General features: G+C 53.8%; 1 protein-coding gene across 2 annotated transcripts in view; it reads left to right on the top strand.

Moving 5' to 3' along the window:
- The first annotated feature begins 16,105 nt into the window (after positions 1 to 16,105).
- RHBDF2 (rhomboid 5 homolog 2) overlaps positions 16,106 to 23,071 on the top strand; it is a 30,631-nt gene continuing 23,665 nt past the window's right edge. The window contains exon 1 of one of the 2 annotated variants that reach the window (XM_025363380.1): positions 16,106 to 16,180. The gene's annotated coding sequence lies outside the window, so the exon portion shown is untranslated. The remainder of the gene's footprint in view (positions 16,181 to 23,071) is intronic. The other variant, XM_025363381.1, reaches the window with a different exon arrangement.

Here is a 23,071-nt window from a genome sequence, read left to right as displayed (position 1 = left end):
AAGCAATTCTCCTGTCTCAGCCTCCCAAGTAGCTGTGATTACAGGAACCAGCCACCATGCCCAACTAATTTTTGTATTTTTAGTAGAGATGGGGTTTTACCATGTTGGCCAGGCTGGTCTCGAACTCCTGACATTGTGATCTGCCTGACTTAGCCTCATGAAGTGTTGAGATTACAGGCGTGAACCACCGCGCCTGGCCAAAAAATTCTTTAACACAGTTTTTTGTTTTTCTTTTTGTTTTAGAGACAGGGTCTCACTCTGTCACCCAGGCTGGAGTACGGTGGTGCAATCACAGCTCACTGCAGCCTCGACCTCCAGGGCTCAGCCTCCTGAGTAGCTGAGCCTCCTGAGTAGCTGAGACTACGTACACCACAGTGCCTGGCCTTATACAAAGTTTTTGAAGTAGCATTCCTGGGAATTCTATATGATTACAAAGGCAATATGTATAAGATGACAGCAAGAGTGAAAAAAAAAAAAAAAAAAAAACAGGCTGGGCGCAGTCGCTAACGCCTGTAATCCCAGCACTTTGGGAGGCCGAGATTGGCAGATTACCTGAGGTCGGGGGTTCAAGACCAGCCTGGCCAATATGGTGAAACTCTGTCTCTACTAAAAATACAAAAATTAGCTGGGCATGGTGGCAAGTGGCTATAGTCCCAGCTACTTGGGAGGCTGAGGCAGGAGAATCGCTTGAACCCGGGAGGCGGAGGTTGAAGTAAGCCAAGATCGCGCCACTGCACTCCAGTCTGGGTAACAGAGCAAGACTCCGTCTCAAACAACAACAACAAAACAAAGGCAGCCGGGTGCAGTCGCTCAGGCCTGTAATCCCAGCACTTCAGGAGTGCGAGGTAGGCAGATCACAAGGTCAGGAGTTCGAGACCAGCCTGGTCTCGAACATAGTGAAACCCCATCTCTACTAAAAATACAAAAATTAGCTGGGCGTGGTGGCAGGTGCCTGTAATTCCAGCTACTCAGGAGGCTGAGGCAGGAGAATTGCTTAAAAACCCGGGGGCGAAGGTTGCAGTGAGCCGAGATCACACCACTGTACTCCAGCCTGGGCAACAGAGCAAGACTCTGTCTCAGGAAAAAAAAAAAAAAAAAAAAAAATTGCAGGAAATTTGAGGGGGAAAGAAAAGCACAAAGGGAGGTATCCAGGAAGCGGTTGGAGACTGGTCTGAAGCAGGACAGAAGTCAGGGCTGTGACAATAAAAGTCCCCTATGATCCCTCCACCTGAGAGTCCCTGTCAGTGTTTTCCTGTAAATATTGGCAGTGGTTTTCCTGTGCACGCGCACATTTTACGTGGCACACACACTACATTTTATGTTACTCCAGGATCTTAGCACGCATATTGGTTTTAGTGAAGAAGCCTCCAGCAGTTTCGCAAGTGAGTGGGTTTCGGTTCAGGTCACACGGGGATGATAGTAGCAGTTGACTCAGTGGCAGCGCATGTGGGTCTGACAAGTTCCCAAGGCTTTCTGGCTGGTCCCCAGTTTAGTGTGAAATGAGCCAGGAAAGAAAGCTATCATCTCTCCCGGCGACTGCAAAGCCTCCTCCCAGTTGTCGGCCTCCGCTCTGCCCTCCCACGTTGTGGTCTCCACGCAGGGCCCAGGAAATGCTTTCATCATATGAATCAGATCGTGTGGACTCCTCCCTGTCCCATCAAAACCCTGCCCTAGCTTACTGAAGTCACAGCCAAACAGAAAACAGAGTCCCGGCCTGGCTCACTAGCCCGCCTGAGTTGGCCCGGGCCATCTTTCCAGGCTGATTTCTCCTCCTGGTTCCCCTTCTCGCCTTCTTTTTTTTTTTTTTTTTTTGAGACAGAGTCTCACTCTGTAGCCCAGGCTGGAGTGCAGTGGCATGATCTCAGCTCACTGCAACCTCTGCCTCCCAGGTTCAAGTGATTCTCCTGCCTCAGCCTTCTGAGTAGCTGGGACTACAGGGCGAGCTACCATACCCGGCTAATTTTTGTATTTATAGTAGAAATGGGGTTTCATCATGTTGGTCAGGCTAGTCTTGAACTCCTAACCTCCGGTGATCCACCCACTTCAGCCTCCCAAAGTGCTGGGATTACAGGTGTGAGCCACTGTGCCCGGCCTAATGCAGTATCTCTCTCTCTTTTTTTTTTTTTTTTTTTTTTTGAGACAGAGTCTTGCTCTGTTACCCAGGCTGGAGTGCAGTGGTGTATCTCGGCCCACTGCAACCTCTACCTCCCAGGCTCAAGCAATTCTCCTGCCTCAGCTGCCCGAGGATTACAGGCACCTGCCACCACGCCCAGCTAATTTTTGTATTTTTAGTAGAGACAGGGTTTCACTGTGTTGGCCAGGCTGGTCTCGAACTCCTGACCTCAAGTGATCCACTTGCCTTTGCCTCCCAAAGTACTGGGATTACAGGTGTGAACCACCACGTCTGGCGACAGTAACTCTTAAAATCAAAATTAGCCGGGTACAGTGGCTCACACGCATAGCCCCAGCTACTTGGGAGGCTGAGGTGGGAGGATCACTTGAGCCTAGGAATTTGAGACCAGCCTGGGCAACATAGCAAGACTCTCTCTCAAAAAACAAAACAAACAACAACAACAAAAATACGCTCCCCCCACCAAAATCCATGACGAAAAAAATGCCAAAATTTTAAATACAGTGAGGATCCCTTTTCCCTGTCCCTCTATCCTCACTGTCTGGCCCTCCTGCCCACAGCCCACACTTGGGAAATATGGCTGAATGAATTAGAAGAGCAGGGGAAGAAACTGAACATAAGTCAGGCGGAGGCAAAGAGCAAGAAGCAAGTGGGGTGGCTCATGGGGACTGCTCAATGAGACCTCCCACCCGGGGCTCAGGCTGGGGTCCTGAGGAGCCCCCTTCCCCTTCCTGGCTAGCAGGTCCTGAAAGAAGTGAAGGAAGAGACCGGCTGGGGGCCCCATGGTAGGGCAGGGACCTGGGGGTTCTGCCTCCAGGAGAGCCGGGAGCGCAGGCCAGAAAAGCCTGTTACAACTATAATCCCAGCCTTTGGGAGGCTGAGGCAGGTGGATCACCTGAGGTCAGGTGTTTGAGACCAGCCTGGCCAACATGGCAAAACCCTGTCTCTAATAAAAATACAAAAATTAGCTGTGCATGGTGATGGGTGCCTATAATCTCAGCTATTTAGGAGGCTGGGGCAGGAGAATTGCTTGAACCCAAGAGGCAGAGGTTGCAGTGAGCCAAGATTATGCCACTGCACTCCAGCCTGGGCGGCGAGCAGACTCCATTTCAAAAAAAAAAAAAAAAAAACCAGCAGAAATTGATTATCTCAGGGTGCTGGAGGCCACAGGTCTGAAGTCAAGGTGGGGGCCAGGGCCACGCTCCCTCCGAAGCCTCTGGGAAGGATCCTTCCTCACCTCTGCCAGCCTTTGGTGGCCCCAGGAGCTCTTGGCCCGGGCCAGCGTCACTCCAGCCTCTGTCTCCGCAGTCATGTGGCCTTCTCTGTGTATTGCTCTCGTCTCAAGTCTCTCTCTTTGTGTTTCTCTTCTAAGGACACATGTCACTGGATTTAGGGCTCACCCTCAATCTGGAATGATCTCATCTTGAGACCCTCAGCTTAGTCACATTTGCAATGACCTTTTTCCAAAAAGGTCACATGCACAGGTTCCTGGGACTCATATCTCTGGGGGCCACCATTTAGCCCACTACCCTTGTGGACTGGGAGGAAGGAGCCAGGGAAGAGGCAGGGATCTGCCACCCAGAGTCCCTTCCTCCTCCTCCTCTTGAGCCCTTTGGGAGCTGGGCCCTTCTGATCTGGGTGCCAGAGCAGACAGGTAGGGCCTGCCCGAGGAAGCATCCATCCCCAAGGACGAAGAACATAGTAAGCAAACATGTGAACGGTGGATTGAGTTCAGACGAGCAAGGACAGAGTCCCCGAGGTAGGGGGGGCTGTTCTGGATGGGCCTCGTCTGTTCTCCTCCATCACCCTCTGAGATGCACCTCATGACCTCATCTTACAGCCAAACAGCTGGGCTCATCAACAAGCCGCCCATGGCCATGGAGCAAGGCAGGAGCCACAGGCTGACCCCAAAGTCCCAGCCTCTCCCACAGTCCCCACCATTACAGAGAAGCAGAGAGGAGACAGCAGGGCAGGAAGCCATTGCTCTGGCCCGGGCTCCCCGTGGCCTCCCTGGTGGTCTCCAAGGTCACCCCCTCCAGCAAAGCTTTCTTCAGGAAAATCGACCTCCTCAGCCCCTGCTCAAACCTTCCAAAGGCCCCACACCAGCAGCAGCTGACGGTGAAGGATGATGAGGGTGGTGAGAGCAGCTGGGATCTGAGGCTGGAAGAGCACAGGGGTGTGATCGAGGGGAACCAGTGACAAGAGACTTCTGTTCCCAGCTTCTTACCCCGGAGTGACATCTGGGCCAAGGGAGAAAGGGAGGGCCCAGACGTCGGTGGCAGCTTGGGAGATGAGATGGGACCCAGCCTCTGCCTCCCCTACCCTCTGAGGGCCTTGGGAGAGAAGAGCTCCTTGGAAGAGCCTCTTCTATTTCTCCTTGGTGACGGTGGAGCCAGCAAAGCAGTGTCTAAGGCTGCTTGGTTTTAGACTGGTCCCGAGAGACCCAGACGGGCTCCAATCTCCCTGGACTTGCTGTGCAACCGGGAGCCAGCCTCTCACCATCTCTGTGAAAGCTTGGTTACCTGCTGGCTTTGGGTTACCTGTTCCTTCTGCTGAACCCAGTGCCCCCACACACGACTCCCCGGGAGTTAGGATGAGGGATCCCAGGGAGCAGAAAGCCCAGGAGGCCAGCACCCCCCACCCAGGCTGTTGCCCAGGCTGGTCTCCAACTCCTGGGTTCAAGTAATCCTCCTGCCTCAGCTTTCCAAGTAGCTGGGATGACAATGTCATTTATTTTAAAATACAAATGTAAATTATTAGCATGAATTTTACTGTTCATCTTTATATTGCGCAATGCCAGTTTTTACACACAAATAGAAGAACATTGAATTCTTAATGCAGAATCAGCAGAATTACACAATTGGTATTTCATAGCTCGTACATGCATCTGTTGTTCTTACCACAGCAGTGGAAACGCTGCACAAAACTAACTCACCTGTTTTTATTTCACTTTTGTTTTTGTTTTTGAGACGGAGTCTCACTCTATTGCCCAGGCTGGAGTGCGGTGGCACAATCTCAGCTCACTGCAACCTCCACCTCCTGGGTTCAAGCGATTCTCCTGCCTCAGCCTCCAGAGTAGCTGGGACTACAGGCATACACCACCACACCCAGCTAGTTTTTGTATTTTCAGTGGAGACAGGGTGTTGCCATGTTGGCCAGGCTGGTCTCAAACTCCTGACCTCAGGCGATCTGCCCACCTTGGCCTCCCAAAGTGCTGGGATTACAGGCGTGAGCCACCGCGCCCCGCCTTTATTTCACTTCTTGATTCTTCCAACACTCCAGGGAAGCCAGTGGCTTCCTTAACTCCCTTACCTTGTATGCACGTTGAATCTTGCTAGACTCCCACCCAACCTAGGTCCGCTAGACCACTGTGCCATGGGCATGGAGAACGCTGTACGAAAGTCCAGTGGATGTCGGCTGTGGGTAGGGTGCATGCTCCACTGTCCAGCTGGACTTCACTATAAGACACAAGTTCAAAGAAAAAATGATTACGAATTCCAATATGGCGATAGCAGAGCATTAAACCAAGCACAGAGGCTTCTGAGCCCGGAGTCCTGTGCTACTGCCCAGCTGACACTCCCATATAGCGTCCCTGTCTCTGGACAGCTGCCCGTAGGGAAAGAAAACCTCAATCCAACAGGCCAGAGAGACATTGAATCCTGTCACGGCGCGAGTGTCCCCCAGTCAAGTCTCCAGATGACTGCAGACTCAGCCGACACCTCGTTGACAGACAGCCTATGAGAGACCCTGAGCCCAAGGACCCAGCTAAGCCACGCCCAGTTTCCTGGACCCACAGGAACTGTGTGATAATAAACGTGTGTGCTGTTTCAAGCAGCTAAGTTTTGGGATACATTGTTTTGCAGCCAGAAATACCTAATACCTCTGGCATTCTTCTGTAAAGCAAGCATTCCTTCCTCAACCCGGACTATTCCGCTGCTTCGAAAGAGTTTCTACTGGAAAGGCCGGATAGATGCTAAATTTTTTTCCTTCTTTGGGCCTGATAATTTTTTTTTTTTTTTTTTTTAAGAGGTAGGATCTTGCTGTCTGGCTTGGGCTAGAATGCAGTGGCACAATCATGCTCGTTGCAGCCTCAAACTCCTGGGCTCAAGTGATCCTCCTGCCTCAGCCTCCTGAGTAGCTAGGACAATGGATGCACGTTACCATCTTCGACTAATTTCTCTTTCTTTCTTTCTTTGTCTCTTTCTCTTTCTTTCTCCTCCCTTCCTTCCTTCCCTCTTTCCCTCCCTCCCTCCCTCCCTCCCCCCCCCCTTTCTCTCTTTCTTTCTTTCTTTCAGAAACTGAGTCTTGCTATGCTGCCCAGGCTGGTCTCAAGCTCCTGGGCTCAAGTGATCCTCCCACCTCAGCCTCCTGAGTAGCTAGGACAACGGATGCACATCACCATCTTCGGCTTATTTATTTATTTATTTATTTATTTATTTATTTCTTGCTCTCTTTCTTTCTTTCATTCAGAAACTGAGTCTTGCTATGCTGCCCAGGCTGGTCTCAAACTCCTGAGCACAAGTGATCCTCCCACCTCAGCTTCCCTAAGTGCTGGGATTACCTGCCACTGTGTCTGGCCAAGACTTTGGTTGAATAAATGCTTCGGTGGGGTCCCAAGAGTTTCTCTGGATTTCTCCAGTTTGAGTGTCTCAGGAACAAATGAATTTTATTTTTATTTTATTTTACTATTTATTGTTATTATTTTTTTGAGATAGAGTCTCGCTGCTCTGTCGCCCAGGCTGGAGTGCAGTGGGGCAATCTTGGCTCTCTGCAAGCTCTGCCTCCCAGGTTCATGCCATTCTCCTGCCTCAGCATCCTGAGTAGCTGGGACTCCAGGTGCCCACCACCTCGCCCAGCTAATTTTTTTGCATTTTTAGTAGAGACGGGATTTCATCGTGTTAGCCAGGATGGTCTTAATCTCCTGACCTTGTGATTCGCCTGCCTCGGAATCCCAAAGTGCTGGGATTACAGGCGTGAGCCACCACGCCCGGCCAGTCATTTTTCTTTTTGATGTTCAAATTGTTACAACTTGGTCAGTGGGAGTCCCTTCCAGCTGGTTCCTGTGTCTTTTTGACATGGCCCCATTAATCTTTTAAAGCTTCCTTCTTTCTACTGAAAACAGTATATGCCAGGCTCCCCATGCACTTGCCTGGCCCTGGCCCTGGCCCTGGCCCTGACCCTGACCCTGGAGCCAGCCACTTCCCCAGGGAGCCACTTCCCCAGGGTTCCTTGAGTGGCACCTGCCATTCAGACATGGAGGTCTGGTTGCTAGGGATCATCACAGATTTAATTTACATCTCCCTAATTACTAGTGAGGTTGGATATCTTCTATATTCATTGATCATTTTTACTTATTCTTCTGTGAATGGTCTGTTCTTACCCTTTCTACCAAATTTCTATTAGATTTTTTTGTATTTTTTTTTTTTTTTTTTTTTTTTTGAGACAGAGTTTCACTCTTGTTGCCCAGGCTGAAATGCAATGGTGTGATCTTGGCTCACTGCAACCTCCGCCTCCTGGGTTCAAGCGATTCTTCTGCCTCAGCCTCCCGAGTAGCTGGGATTATAGGCACCCACCACCACACTCGGCTAATTTTTTTGTATTTTTAGTAGAGATAGGATTTCACTATCCAGGCTGGTCTTGAACTCCTGACCTCAGGTGATCCACTTGCCTCAGACTCCCAAAGTGTTGGGATTATAGGCGTGAACCACCACACCAGGCCTTATTTTGTAATTTTTATTTTTATTTTATTTTATTTTTTGAGACAGGGTCTTGCTTAGTAGCCCAGGCTGGAATGCAGTAGCTCGATCTCAGCTCAATGCCACCTCCCCCTTCCTAATCCTCCCTCCCCGCATCCTCCCTCTCCCTGGTCCCTTTATTCCGGCCTCAAAGCTGATGGCTCCAGGGCTCTGTCCTTGCCCCTCTTCTCTTCCCACACTCTTTTCTCAGTGAGCTCATCCAAATTTAAATCCCAGCCCTGACATCTCTGTCCTGATTCAGGCTGAAGCCTCCAGTTGCTTCCTGGACCCCTCACACTTCGTGTGGACAAAGCGGAACCTCTGCCAAAGCCTCCTCTCCCCTGGCTATTTCCCCTCGAAAGTGGTGACTCCGTTTGCCAATTTAAACAAGCCAGAAGCCCTGGAGTCCTCCTCAACTGTCCTCTCTTTCACCCCTCGCATCCCATCCATCAGTAAATCATGTTAGGCAGGGCACGGTGGCTCGCCCTTGTATTCCCAGCTACTTGAGAGGTGGAGGCAGGAGGATTGTTTAAGCCCAGGAATTTGAGGCCAGCCTGGGCAACAGAGCGAGACCCCACCACTATTATTTTTTTTAGAGACTAGGGCCGGGCGCGGTGGCTCACGCCTGTAATCCCAGCACTTTGGGAGGCCGAGGCGAGTGGATCACGAGATCAGGAGATTGAGACCATCCTGGCTAACACGGTGAAACCCCATCTCTATTAAAAATACAAAAAATTGCCTGGCGCGGTGGCTCACGCCTGTAATCCTAGCACTTTGGGAGGCCGAGGCGGGCGGATCACAAGGTCAGGAGATCGAGACCACGGTGAAACCCCGTCTCTACTAAAAATACAAAAAATTAGCCGGGCGCAGTAGTGGGCGCCTGTAGTCCCAGCTACTCAGGAGGCTGAGGCAGGAGAATGGCGTGAACCCGGGAGGCGGAGCTTGCAGTGAGCCGAGATTGCGCCACTGCACTCCAGCCTGGGTGACAGAGCGAGACTCCGTCTCAAAAAAAAAAAAAAAAAAAAATACAAAAAATTAGCCAGGCGTGGTGGCGGGCACCTGTAGTCCCAGCTACTTGGGAGGCCGAGGCAGGAGAATGGTGTGAACCTAGGAGGCAGACCTTGCAGTAAGCCAAGATTGCACCACTGCACGCCAGCCTGGGAGACAGAGCCAGACTCCGTCTCAAAAAAAAAAAAAAAGAGACTAAATGAGGTCCTGTTTCTCCTCTCAAACCTCTCCATGAGAGAAGAGGGAGGTTGCGTACATGGGCGTGGACACCACAGAGGAGGGCGCTTGTCCAGAAGGGGCTTCAAGGAAGGTTCTGAGAAAGAGGGCGCAGAGCGGCTCGAGGCTCCGTGAGGCAGGGAGACCATGTCAGTGGTGGAGACCCTGGGGGCGAGTGAGCAGAGACCGGGAGCTAGAGAAAGTCAAATCTGTGATGGAGAACAAGCCAGGTAAGACCAGGGAAGTGTGTTGGTGCCAGGTCTTGGGGCCCTCGATGGCTGAGGCGCTCGGACTGTCTTTGGGAGGTGACCTGGAGCCATTGGAGATCCTGGAACAGGAGCAGTAGTGGCCACAGAGCTGGCGGCCTATGCAGGATGGACTGGGGAAGGCACAGAGGCCACCCCGGGCTTACACCTGAAGCAACCAGGGCAACTGAAGAAACGGAAGGAGTCGGGCGGACGGGCCAGTAGGACTGCAGCTGGTTGCTGTGGCAGGGGGACAGAGGGTCCTATGATGAATAAGTTAAAACTGTCAGCGCCGCGGCTCACACCTGTAATCCCAGCACTTTGGGAGGCCAAGAAGGGTGGATCACTTGAGCCTAAAAGTTCAAGACCAACCTGGGTAACATAGTAAGACCCCATCTCTACAAAAATAGAAAATTAGATGGCTTTTTCTTTTTTTTTTTGTAGAGATGGTGTCTGCCCACATTGCCCAGGCTGATCTCGAACTCCTGGCCTCAAGTGATCCTCCCGCCTCAGCCTCCCAAAGTACTGGGATTATAGGCATGGGCCACCTCGCCCAGCTGTTTGGATTTTAACGTTGTCTGCGGTGCTTTTTGTGGCACGGAAGTTGGTGGCATTTATGTTAATCTGTCGATCTTCTGGTTTATGGCTTCTGGGTGGCATGTTTCTAGGACAGCCTCAGTATTCCAAAGTTAAGTAACTTGCTTAACCTCACGAGCTAATTATTGATGAGTTGGGTGTACCTGAGCATTTGTGTGCCCCCGAGGCCAGCGCCATTCTCCTGGACCTCGCTCTCCTCCCAGGGTGACCGAGGCCTCCAAGGTTGGGGAGGGAGATACAGCAGTGATGGGTGCCTGAAAGATGAGCATAGCTGGGCTGAGCAGGTGACAGGGGCTCTGAAATAGCTTTCAAAGTCCATTCCCAAGGGCTGGTGGGAATGACCGAACCCTGGCTGAGACTAGGATGACCCAGTGGAGGGCTGATGGTGGGGTGAGAATACTGGTGAGGAGCAATCTGCTGGCAGGCAGGTGGAGATGGATTTCAAGGGCACCATGAGGGAAGGAATAGCACCAGGAGGAAACAGCTGAAAAGTATCTCTGGGCCTAAGGAGTCTGACCACATCCACCTCCTCCCCAGCACCTGGGAATGATGGGCATCCTGGCTTCTCCCGTGGTGGCAGGCAGCTCCCAGCGTGCCTAAGGGTCTGGTGGCCCATGGACCCCTGGAGAGAGAAGGTCACTCACTGGTGCCCTCCCGGGCATGATGTCGTAAAGGCAAGCAGGGTGGCAAGGAGAGGCGTTACAGAGGCTTTGGCATCTTGCTAACCACTGATGAGTCCTGTTAAGAGTGAGCCTGTGCCCCTGTGCCCTTAACCTTTGGGCTGGACTGCCAGGATATCTGGTGAGAAAGGAGGTGTGGGGAGCACTAAGACTGCAGCTTCCCCAGGTTCTCCAGACCAGGTGGGTTCCTTGGTGCAGTACCTCTTCTCGCCACCAGATGGCAAAGCCGCACCATCAATCGCTGTAGCCCTGCCGGCAAGATCCTGTGGTTCCTTTCTCTGGGGCTCCCACCTGGTCCCACTCCCGCCGCCGACTCTCCCTGCTGGAGGCCCAGGAGTAAGGGGAGGTAAATTCATATATGCATATGGAGAGGAAGTCTGGGGGCTTGTGTCAGCTAAATTCCGAAGAGAGGGGATGCTCTTCTCATCCCTCCCCCTACTCTGCTCCCCCGGCCACTCCCCTGGCCCCTCTCACCTGGTCTCCCCACTTTTGCCCAAACCCATCTGTTCTAAGCACAGCCAGAATGGGCCTTCGGAAAGATGGGAATGGTCCGCCGGGATGGCTGGAAAGAGTCTGGGTGTGGGGCCCAGCACTCAGCCCTGCTCTCTCTCACCACCTGTGCCGTCTTGGGCACAGTCCTACACTTCTCTGAACCTTGACAAGGAAGTCAGCATCCAGCATCCTTTCTTTCAAAATATTCACTGTTTTTTTTTTTTTTTTTTTTTTTGAGATGGTGTCTCGCTCTGTCACCCAGGCTGGAGTGCAGAGGCGTGATCTCGGCTCACTGCAGCCTCACCTCCCAGGTTCAAGCGATTCTCCTGCGTCAACCTCCCAAGTAGCTGGGATTACAGGCACACACAAGCATGCCCGGCTAATTTTGTATTTTTAGTAGAGATAGGGGTTCCACCATGTTGGCCAGGCGAGCCTCGAATTCCTGACTTCAAGTGATCCACTGGCTTAGCCTCCCAAAGTGCTGGGATTACAGGTGTGAGCCACCGCACCCAGCCCACTCACATTCTAAAAATGAAAAAAACTAACCATAGACCCCTAATATTTTATTCCCATGGACAAATACCAGGGCGTCTTTCATAGGTGTGTTGTCGGAGCTTTTCTGAGTTCGCCAACTCATGGCTTCCAAACCCTCTGCTGTTTTCTTCCGAGGATCACAAGGTGAGTCTTGAGGGAGTCTCAGGGTGTGCAGTTCCCAGGGTGGTTCCCTCTCTGGGGCACATTCTCCTACCTTCCTCTTAGGCAGTACTCACTGAGGACCAAAGCTTCTCAATGTCAAACTCCGAGTCGCTGCTCTTAATTCCACAGCAGGCTCAGTGTCCTCATCTGTAAAGCCTGACCTGCCTATCTGCAGAATTGTTGTCAAGATTTAAAAAATAAAATAGGCTGGGCGTAGTGGCTCATGCCTATAAACCCGGCACCGTGGGAGGCCGAGGCCGAGGCAAGAAGATTGCTTGAGTCCAGGAGTTCAAGACTAGCCTGGGCAACACAGTGAGACCTCCACCTCTACAAATAATAAAGCAAAATTAGCCAGGTGTGGTGGCCTGTAGTCCCAACTACTCAGGAGGTTGAGGTGGGAGGATCACTTGAGCCCAGGAGGTCCAGGCTACAGTGATTCCCATTGTACCACTGCACTCCAGCCTGGGTAACAGAGCAAATAACTTCCTCAAAAAATAATAATAGGCCGGGCACAGTGGCTCACACCTGTAATCCCAGCGCTTTGGGAGGCCGAGGTGGATCACCTGAGGTTGGGGGTTCGAGACCAGCCTGACCAACATGGAGAAACCCCATCTCTACTAAAAAAATACAAAATTAGCCGGGCATGGTGGCGCATGCCTGTAATCCCAACTACTCGGGAGGCTGAGGCAGGATAATTGTTTGAACCCAAGAGGCGGAGGTTGTGGTGAGCTGAGATCGCGCCATTGCACTCCAGCCTGGGCAACAAGAGAGAAACTCCATTTCAAAAAAAAAAAAAAATTAGCTGAGTGTGGTGGCGCATGCCTGTAATCCCAGCTACTCGGGAAACTGAGGCACAAGAATCGCTTGAACCCAGCAGTCGGAGGTTGCAGTGAGTGGAGATCGTGCCACTGCACTCCAGCCTGGCGACAGATCGAGACTCCGTTTTAAAAATAAATAAGTAATAATAATAATAAATGAAATAGTGTCTGTGAAAGCATGTTTCAAAGGAGGCTACACAAGCAGAAAATATGAGGGTGCAATTTCCTAGTTGAAAATGCCTCATGGCTCCCCGTTGCTTATAGAATAAAGGAAAACTCTTATCTGGACACACAGCAGCCTCCACCCTGAGGCCCGCCTGCCTCCCGGGCTTCTCCTGTCCTCCTCCTCACACAGCCTGCGATGTAGCCAAGCCGTAGCGCCAGAAGCTTCCCCACCACAGCCAGTTTACTGGCTGTGTCTTTGTTCTTGTTCTTCCCACCAGAAATCCCTTTCCTCATCCCGATCTGTGAAGATCTTCCCTACACCTGTAGGTCTATAAAAATAAAAAAGCTTAGACAGTGTTTTACTTTTTTTTTTTTTTTTTTTTGAGACGGAGTTTTGCTCTGTCACCCAGGCTGGAGTGCAGTGGCACGATCTCGGCTCACTGCAAGCTCCACCTCCTGGGTTCACGCCATTCTCCTGCCTCAGCCTCCTGAGTAGCTGGAACTACAGGCGCCCGCCACCATGACCGGCTAATTTTTTTTTGTATTTTTAGTAGAGACGGGGTTTCACCGTGTTAGCCAGGATGGTCTCGATCTCCTGACCTCGTGATCCGCCCGTCTCAGCCTCCCAAAGTGCTGGGATTACAGGCGTGAGCCACCGCGGCCGGCCAACAGTGTTTTTCACTTCTTTCCTTTTTCTTTTTCTTTGCTTTTTTTTTTTTTTTTGGAGACAGAGTTTGCCCAGGCTGGAGTGCAGTGGCGCCATCTCAGCTCACTGCAACCTCTGCCTCCCGGGTTCAAGCGATTCTCCTGCCTCAGCCTCCCAAGTAACTGGGATTACAGGCATGTGCACCACGCCTGGCTAATTTTGTATTTTTAGTAGAGATGGGGTTTCTCCGTGTTGGTCAGGCTGGTCTCGAACTCCTGACCTCAGGTGATCTGCCTTGCCTTGGTCTCTTAAAGTTCTGGGATTACAGGCATGAGTCACTGAGCCCGGCCGACAGTGTTTTTCTTTAAGTTATAAAAGTAAAATATGCAAAGTGTATTCCCCCAACACTTTGGGAGGCCAAAGCAGGATCACTTGAATACAGGAGTTTGAGGCCAGCCTGAGCAACGTAGTGAAACTCCGCCACCATCACCCGCCCCCCATCTCTACAAAAATAAAAATAAAAAATTAGCCAGGAAGGATGGCATGCACCTATAGTCCCAGCTACTCAGAAGGCTGAAGTGGGAGGATCACTTGAGCCCCAGAGGTCGAGGCTGCAGTAAGCCGTGAGTATACTATACTTCAGCCTGGGTGACACCAAAACCCCGTCTCAAAACAAAAAAAAACAGAGTTTAGACAGTGTTTCTCTTTAAGTTATATAAGTAATATATGCACATGATACAAAATGAAAAGCAAGTGCCTCTCTCCCCCTAACCCCTGCAGGGTTACCCCACAAATATCCTTCCAGAAAGTTTTTGTGGATCTACCAACATATATATGTCTGTTCTATTTAAATTTAGGTAAATGGGATTACACTAAACATGCAGCTTGCTTTTTTAAACTTACTATAAGTTGGAGATAATTCCTTTATCAGTACATGGATAGCTGCCTCATTGCTTTTAACAGCTGTGTCACATTATCACAAATATACCCCTGGCCTATTTAACACTCTTCCCTCTCTGGCCTCACAGGTGCGTGTTGCTGCAGCCAAGGCTGTGATCAGCATCCCTGCACCTATGTGGCCGGGCAGCATGCCATATTTGCATGGGACAAATCCCTGACACTAGCTTAAACACCACCATGAATCCCTCCCCTCCTGGGGACTCCTACAGAGCTTCCAGTAGAGCTCCAGGAGAGAGGACCCAGCTCAGGCGTTTGTAGCGTGTTTGTTAGTCTAAAGTCAGATCGTGACTGAGTTTAAACCCCAGCTGCTCCCCTCACATCGCCCTCTGCCTCAGTTTTCTCATCCCTAAAATGGGGATGATCATAATGGTGCCCACTTCATAGACCAGTACCGCAGATTATATAGACTAAAGCACTTTGGAATGGCTAGCTGCTGTCACCCCTCCTGTTACAGTATTGAGTTCCAACATCTCCCTGTAAAATGCTGGCACTTTGTGGGCAGACCCTGGTTTTGTTCCTGTCTGCACATAAGCCTGGAATATGCTGGTCGCACAATAAATGGTCCCTTACATTTGTTATTAGGAGCAACCCGCAGCTTTGGCCCACTCCCCCTCCTTCCAGCCTGTGCCCTCCTTGTGGCCCCAAAGCTGGGGAGGAGAGATGCATCTCTCAGGATAATCCCCAGCAGCCAGGTGCTCCCCACCTCCACCCGGGTCAGCAGTAAACACCAGAGTCCTTGGGTTGGGGGGCAGGGTGGCTCAGGAGCTCTCTACGGTCCAGAGGTTTTGCCTTGGCCCTGACACCCCCACCCCCGCCCCTCCAAGGCTGAGTCTCTTCAAACTCTGCTTCTCCTGGCCTGGCCTCCTGGAGCAGGACAGGCGAGATGATAAACAATGGGGCTGAGAACGGGGCATCCAGACCTTGGAGTTCGGTCCTAGCTGCCCTGGCCAAGGTTTTGTTTGTCTAGTCCCAAGAGTCAGGCCCTTGGAGTCCAGGGAAGAGAGAAGGAACCACCTGGGCAGATAGACCCAAGTCAAGGGGCCAGGTGTCGCCAGCGTCCCCAGTCTCCAGTCTGGCTCTGGCCCACATGGCAGCTGGAAGGGCCACAGCTGGGTGGGTTCTGTCAATGCTTCTACGGGGCGTTTGCGGGGGTGGGGGCGGCAGGAGTCAAAAATGTTGGCCTTAGCTACAGGGCAAAAGCAGATAGGACCTCCACGGAGAGCCTGTTCCCAACCCAAGGGCACAGCAGAGCTAGGGGAGAGGCCTCGGGGTCCAGGAGGGAGAGGTGTTCAGGCCCAGCTTCCCGGGTACAGTGTGACTAGAGACTAAAAAGGTCAAGGGAACAGGCCCACCTGGCCTGAGGATGAGGGCGCTGGAGGAAGGGGATGGGAGATTGGGTGCTTTTTCTTGAGGGGGAGGGGCGACTTAAAGACAGCAATCCAGACCTAGATGACGTGTTTGGTCTGGGGTGGAGTGAGGACGCTAAGAGAGAAAGGACGGCGCCCTGAAGAGACCAGCTCGGGCGAAAACAGGGCTCTGCCCAGGCGGGGACCCAGCTGGGTGGAAGGCGGAGGCGGGAACCCAGGAAGCAGACAGAGCAAAGGCTGCGTCCGGCAGGCCCCGCCCCCCGGAGCCCGGCCCCGCCCCCCGGAGCCCGGCCCCGCCCCCCGACCGCCCGCGCGCAGGTAGGGAAGAGGCGGAGCGCTGCCGCCCCGCCCCCGAGGAGCCACCGCCCAGCCGCTCGCAGGCGCCGCACGGAGCTGCGTCCCGGGGACTTGGGGCCGCAGGGAGGTGAGCGCGGGGCGACGAGCGGGGCAGGGCTCACGGCAGCCCAGCCACAGGCGCTGGAAGGGTCTCGAGGTTGTGCCCGAGCCTGCCCTGGAGCGGTGGTGCGCGGCCAGGGAGGGTGCCCTGTGCCCGGTGCCCGCCCTGCGGAGCGCCTGGGTCCCACGTGGGCTCGGCTGGAGGCCCGGGCTGGCTCGGAAGGCGCCGGCGGGGCCGCTGAACCCGGTCTGCTGGCCCCTAGGGCTCGGCTCGAACAGGACGCCTAAGGGGTCCTTGGGTAACGGGGCGCCAGATGTAGGGGCAAGACGATTGGGCAGAGGTTTAAACCTCCGGAGGAAGAGAGGGAACTGCGCAGAGCAGTGCCGCCTGCGTCCCAGAAGTGCCTGCAGTTCAGACCCTTCTCTCTCCTCCGTTTTCTCCCGGGAGAGCACCGGGCAATCTGAGGCCGAAGTTTGTTGGTTGAGCCGGCCAAGGTGGAAACAGGTGCGGGGATGGGGTTGAGGGAGCCGGACTCACACAGCGGGGCTGAACCGGAGCTCAGAAATTGGGCCCAGGAGTCCTGACTTCTGGATGGAGGGGCTGGGGAAGGTTGGCTTGGGCTTGCCTTTTACCTATTTGACCCCTCGGATGTTCCCCCAGGGCATTGGGTTAGAGACGGATGAGTCCCCTAGGGTACAGACCCCGCCCCACTCCCACGCCAGGGCGCAAAGGAAGCCTAGGTTTTGGTCCTGCCCCATTCCATGAAAGATTAACGGAGGGGGCTCTAAGGTTGGAGCTACTGAGAGGGTGGCAGCGGGTGTGTCTGAGGAGCAGAAGGCGGGGGGAGCTGACCCCACATGGGGAGGGGCTGCTATTGCCTGGGCGGCTGGCATCAGGCCCCCAGTGTGTGCCATTTGCTGGTAAAATAATGAGACCAGCATCTGTCTTATTTGACCATCACTGTCTGTAGGGCAGGGAGTGGAGTGGAAAGGGAGGCGTGTTTTAGAGCAGTGGCTCTCAACCAGGGGCGACTTTGCTTGCCATGGGATATTTGGCAATGTTGGAGTGATTTTGGGTGTCACACACTTGGGAGGGGAAGTGAGTGTTGTTACTGGCAGGTAGTGGGTAGAGGCCAGGGACGCCACCAGACATCTTCAGGGCACAGGACAGTCCGCACAACGAGGAATTATCCAGCCCAAAGTGCGGTGCTGTGCTGTGCTGTGCTGTGCTGTGCTGAGGCTGGGAAACCCTGTGCAGCACCTGGTCGGTCAGGTTCCTTCTCAATGATGCTCCCTCACTGGGGAAACTACCTCAGTTTTCCCGAGTGGTTAGAAGAGGAACTTGAAATAAACCTGAATGAGATAAGGGGTAAGGCAGTGTGAGGACACTTATTCCCCTTAAAAGAGTCCTCCTTTGGTGCCATGAGCCACCACTGTTCCCGATCTCCACTGGCCCTGCAGGAAGCTGGTCTGGGTGCTGTGGGGTAGAGGTTGGGAACAGGGGACCCCTTCGCAGCCCAGGCCTGGAGTGCTTAACCCCAGGGCAGCCTCCCAGGAAGGCTGGGCCGAGGCAGCCCTTGAGCTCAAATATCCCTGGGCTGGAAGGGTGGGCAAAGGATGAACCCTGTTCCCATAGATTTTCCCAAAGCTGAATTGCTGAGGCTGGCATGGGTGCCTGATACCATGTGACCTGCTGGAATTTTCCCTTCTGAACTCACACCTAACTCCTCCAATGATGTACACCTTTTGAAAGCGACATCCAAGGAGTATCAGGGCTCCTAATTCCTGGAAGCTCCCCAGGCTGCTTTCCTCCTGCAATAAAGAGGGCACCCTGGGCTAGCGGACGAGCCCTGGAGTGGGTCCAGCTGCTGGCGGGGTGGGAGCACCCTGCCTGTGGTGTTAGCAGAGGTGAGAGATGGGAGACATCAAAGCACAGGCCAGGCGGCCCCCCGGTAGGGATGACTCAGAGTTGTTTGTGTTGAGCTGGAGGAATGTACTTCCAGTTTTCTGGCAACAAGGAGGGGTGGCTGGCACGGTGGGAGAGGATCGGATGAAGCAGCCGCGTCCGTGCCCAGGAGCCAGAGCCACTTCGCTGCCCTCCCGCCCCGTTTTCTTGCAGTAGCCATCACACCCATCTGTTCACTTCTGGACTCGGCCTTCTTGCCTGGGAACCCTGGTGGAAGTTTTTGAGCCTGGCTTCTTTTTGCTGGTGTTGGTGGGGTTTTGTTTGTTTGTTTTTGTTTTTATTTTTGTTTTTTTGGTCTCTCGACTGTAAAAGGCCGAAGTGAAACTCCCACCTTTTCATTTGCACAAAAAACAAAAGTGGCCTCCATTGCTGTGAGCCTCTTGAGGGACAGGGCTGAGCACCCAGACTTAGACAAAGTTGTTCAGAAAGTCAGCAGTGGAGCTCGGGTGTGAACCCACTTGCCCACCCTCAGGCCCAGCCCAAGAGCCCCACAAACAGACCCTCAGTGACTCCTACCTGTCTATATCTGGTGTAGACACACACACACACACACAGAAACACAGACACACACAGAAACACACACAGAGACACACAGACACACATACACACAGACACACAGAAACACACAGAAACACACACACACACACACACACACACACACAGACACTCTCTCTCTCTCCAGCCCAGGAGGGGGACTTTTGTTCCTGTAAGAGGAGGAAAAAATCACACTACAAATGCTTTGGGTGACCTGGGACCCGAGTCCTGCTCTGGGGTCAGTGGTGCTGTTTTGGCTGTGACCTCAGCTCTGGATACTGTGGTGGCCTCTCCACCAAGGTTTCTGTCCTCCTTGCTCTGTAAACTCTGCCCCAGACAAGGTGACAGATGACAGCAGAAGTCAAGGAGCTGCGCACACCTACCCGTGAGTGTCCGAGTGGCATGGCTCAGCCGCCTGGTGCTTCCCTTTGGGCCTGGCCCCCGCCTGCCGCTGGCACAGCACAGGGAAGACGTGTGCCCTCCTGGCTGCCTCTCCCCCTCCACACTCTCCTCAGATCTCTGTGCCACGCACTCTGGAGCAGACCTCGGCACTGCCCTGTCTGCCCCGGGGGTTTCCAGAGTGAGCTCATGCATCTGCACCGGCTGCACTGGCTGTCGGAAGCGGCTCCCGGTTTCCTATCCAGCTGAGCCAGGCTGGGGGAGGAGTGGCGGGGATGTCTGCGCCTGCCCAAGTGCAGGCTGACCTCGGCAGTGGTGGTGGCTAGTCAGGGACAGCTCTCAGGGCACGGGCGGCTTCACAGGGAAACCAAGCCTGCCTGGAACATCGTTTTGCCTCCCAGGAGACCTGGATGGGTGTAAAGGAAAACACATTTTCTGGGAAGTACAAAGCGCCACCGTGTCCACGGCCCGTCCTTCGGCAAATGTATCCGGGCGCCCAGCTGGGAGTTGTTTGTGGTCCAAAAGCCACTGGAAGGCAGTTCCAGCCCCAATGCCCGGCTCCTCCAGGAAAGTGGTTTCAGCCCAGTGGGCAGCGCGGGAGGTGGGCCGGAGACACTGTTTGGAGTGTGAGGGGAACCTTGTGACCAGTGGAAAAGGATGGAGGAGGATTCCAAACTTCAGGAGCTGGGCCAAGGCCCAGGGGCTGCCGGGCACAGTCATCCATGTGTGTGCTCAATAGGATGGGGTCACTTAACTAGTCTGTGCCTCAGTTTCCCCAGCTGCACAGTGGAGTCACTAACAGTAATCTACCTGGAGGGTTGTGTGAGGTGAGGATTCCTGTGGTGAAGGTGTGCAGCCTTCAGTGCAGTGCCCGGCCATGGCAGGAGCAGTGAGGGGAGCCGTTGTGATAATGGTGTTAGGGTGGCTTCAGGTAGGGGCATGGCTGCCAGTCCATAGCACAGCCTTGGGAGATGGCCAAGGCCCTGCCTCATGGGCTGTCAAGGACTAGACGGGAACATGCATATGGAGCAGTGGCACTGTTGTTGTTGTTATTGTTATTCCGTAGGAGTGTGTCTGGGGTAGGGGGACCTCAGTGCCTTGGTGACCAAGGGAAACGAGGGTGGGTTTCCATCTGGGCATGAACTGTTGACCTCTGCCCGGGGGTTTTCCTGGCCTGCCAGTGTGTGTGTCACTGACGGTGGGGTAGGGAGCAGATCATGGAGCTGGTGCCCCTCAGCTGTTCTTTCCCTGGCGTAGGTTCCTGGGGCTGGGAGCAGGATAAAGCTACTTCAAGTCTTGGTTTTCTCCTCTGCCTCCACCATGTGGCCCCCAACCCTGTGCTAGCAGGTGGTGCGGGGATGGCTTCCTGCCCTGATCTCCGCCAAGGCTCCCCAGGTTGTCAGCTCCATGTAGCCATAAGAAGATCTGGGGCCGAGCGCAGTGGCTCACGCCTGTAATCCCAGCACTTTGGGAGGCCGAAGCGGGCGGTCACAAGGTCAGGAGATGGGGACCATCCTGGCTAACACGGTGAAACTCCATCTCTACTAAAAATACAAAAAATTAGCTGGGTGTGGTGGCAGGTACCTGTGGTCCCAGTTACTCGGGAGGCTGAGGCAGGAGAATCGCTTGAACTCAGAAGGCGGAGGTTGCAGTGAGCCAAGATCACACCACTGCACTCCAGCCTGGGCGGCAGGGCGAGACTCCGTCTCAAAAAAAAAAAAAAAAAAAAGAGAGCGATCTGGAAGAGGAGGATTGAGGATGTGCTGTGGGGTTTGGAGTGGAAACAGGACTTTGAACCCTGGCCTAAGCCCCTTTTGACCTTGCCCGCCCGTGAGGATGATGACAGCTGCCTGTCACCCTCAGCCTCAACTAAATGAGCTCATGTTTGTAAAAGTCTTTTGCAAGCCGAGCAGTGCCACCCAGGCACTTAGGTGCTGTCCCTTCTTCATGAATTAAAGGCCTTTGCACACGGGACTCACTCCAGCACCCCAAACACTCAGAGTCCTCACCCGTTCTTTTTCCCCTGCCCCTCACCAGTTCCAGGGTGGCAGGAGGCTGCAGAGTGTGGAGGTTAAGAGCGTAGGGCCCTGGCTGGGGTTGTAGCCCCACCACTCCCTAACTGTGGGACCTTGGGTAGGTGACTTCATCTCTCTGAGCCTCAGTTTCCCCACCTGTCGAATAGAGATCTGTCCCCTGTGGGGCTCACGGCTCAGATAGAGACTAAGTGAGCGATGGTGGCAGAGCTCAGCCAGGAATAAAAGAAGCTTCCAACTGGGCGTTGGGTGTGTGCCAGGCAGCGTCCATTCATATCTGCTGTCATCTTCCCCGGCTCCCTCCATGGTGGGACGTCACCGCATCTCACAGCAGAGGAGGCAGGCTCCGCAGCACCCACTTGCCCAAAGTCTCCCAGCAGGTAGGTGGCCAAGGCAGGTTTGAGTCCTGTCTCTGGTCCTCTGTTCCTCCTCATTCCTCAGCAAGAGAGCCCCACGCTGCCCCAAAGCAAGGTGCGGGCCGTGAGCGGTTGGCTTTGCAGGCCTGCTTGGGACGAGCAACCTGATGGGCTGGTGTCCAAGTGTCCTGAAACCCTGGCAGCCACTGGGGCTAGGGCCAGCCTCTTCCCTGGGAAGCAGGGAGCCCCAGGGCAAGGATCTGGGAAATTAGGTTTATTGGTTCCTTAATGACTGTTTACAAGCTCAGAAGTGTCTGCCTGGCATTTTCCTCCCTGCTGAGGGGCTCCATGCAGCCAGGGGCAGAACTGGGTCTCCAGAAGTGCTCTGAGTGTGTCAAGGTGCGGGCCAGGGCCACCGTCAGCTCCCTGGGCTCTGCATGCTCACACCCAGCCAGCCCAGGCCTATTTCTGGCTGGGTGACACTGGGCAAGGTACTTACCTCTCTGTGCAGTAAGTGAGACCTCGCACCTCAACTGAGCTGCTCCTGGGGTAAGCCCGCATTCATGGTGATGTAGTCACCTAGATCTTAGACCCTGGGAGGATACTAGCATCCTATGCATACGCAGACTGAGGCTCAGAGATGTTCAGTGGCTTGCCCAAGATCACACAGCAGTTAGAGATGGGCCTATGACCCTGTCTTCCGCTATCAGGCCAGATTTTCACCATCTGGAGGCAGGTGGAAATCGGGCAGGCTCCTACTTTGTAAGCGCAGGACAGAGCCCTGTCTGTGTACATGGGGCAGTCACGAATGGAAATGGCCTGGTCACACCTTAGTGTCAAGGAGCTCCAGCGGGAGTGAACCGGACCTCTCACGCAGACCCCAGGCTGCATCCCATCCTGCCCCAACCGCTGGGCTTGTGCTGGTCCGCCGCTGCTTCCAACGGCCATGAAAACTCGGCTGCCGGGATGCAGAGAGGCAGACTTTCATGAATGTTTGCAGCAAAGGGCAGTTCCCACGGAGCCTGTGTTGCTGTGGCACCGTGTGGTGCACACCCCACCCTGGAAACCCTCCAGTGTCCTGGTGTCTGACCCCAAATGGACAGGGCCTTTTGGGCCCCAGGGGCCACTTCTAACTCCTCCCCTTTACAACGATGCTGAGGGAGCAGGAGAACTGGGGTCCGGCGGCTGCGCGTGCCCCCTTCCCTTCATTGCCCCGAAGCCTGCAGTCCAGCCCCAGGCTCGGGAGCAGCTGCATCTTCCCTGGGATGTGGAAGGCACCTGTATCCCTGCCCAGCTGCTGCCACTTGCCTGCCTCCACCAGCAGCTTTGTTTTGTTTTGTTTTGTTTGTGTGTTTTTTGAGATGGAGTCTTGCTCTGTCGCCCAGGCTGGAGGGCAGTGGCGTGATCTCAGCTAACTTCAACCTCCGCCTCCCAGGTTCAAGTGATTCTCCTGCCTCAGCCTTCTGAGTAGCTGGGATTACAGGCACCCGCCACCACGCTTGGCTAATTTTTGTATTTTTAGTAGAGATGGGGTTTTACCATGTTGGCCAGGCTAGTCTAGAACTCCTGACCTCGGGTGATCCGCCCACCTCAGTCTCCCAAAGTGCTGGGATTACAGGCGTGAGCCACTG

The sequence above is a fragment of the Theropithecus gelada genome, chromosome 16 (assembly GCF_003255815.1).
Source record: "Theropithecus gelada isolate Dixy chromosome 16, Tgel_1.0, whole genome shotgun sequence".
Lineage (NCBI taxonomy): Eukaryota > Metazoa > Chordata > Mammalia > Primates > Cercopithecidae > Theropithecus > Theropithecus gelada.
The sequence above is the reverse complement of the archived record's forward strand: the minus strand, read 5'-3'. Positions and strand labels throughout refer to the sequence as shown.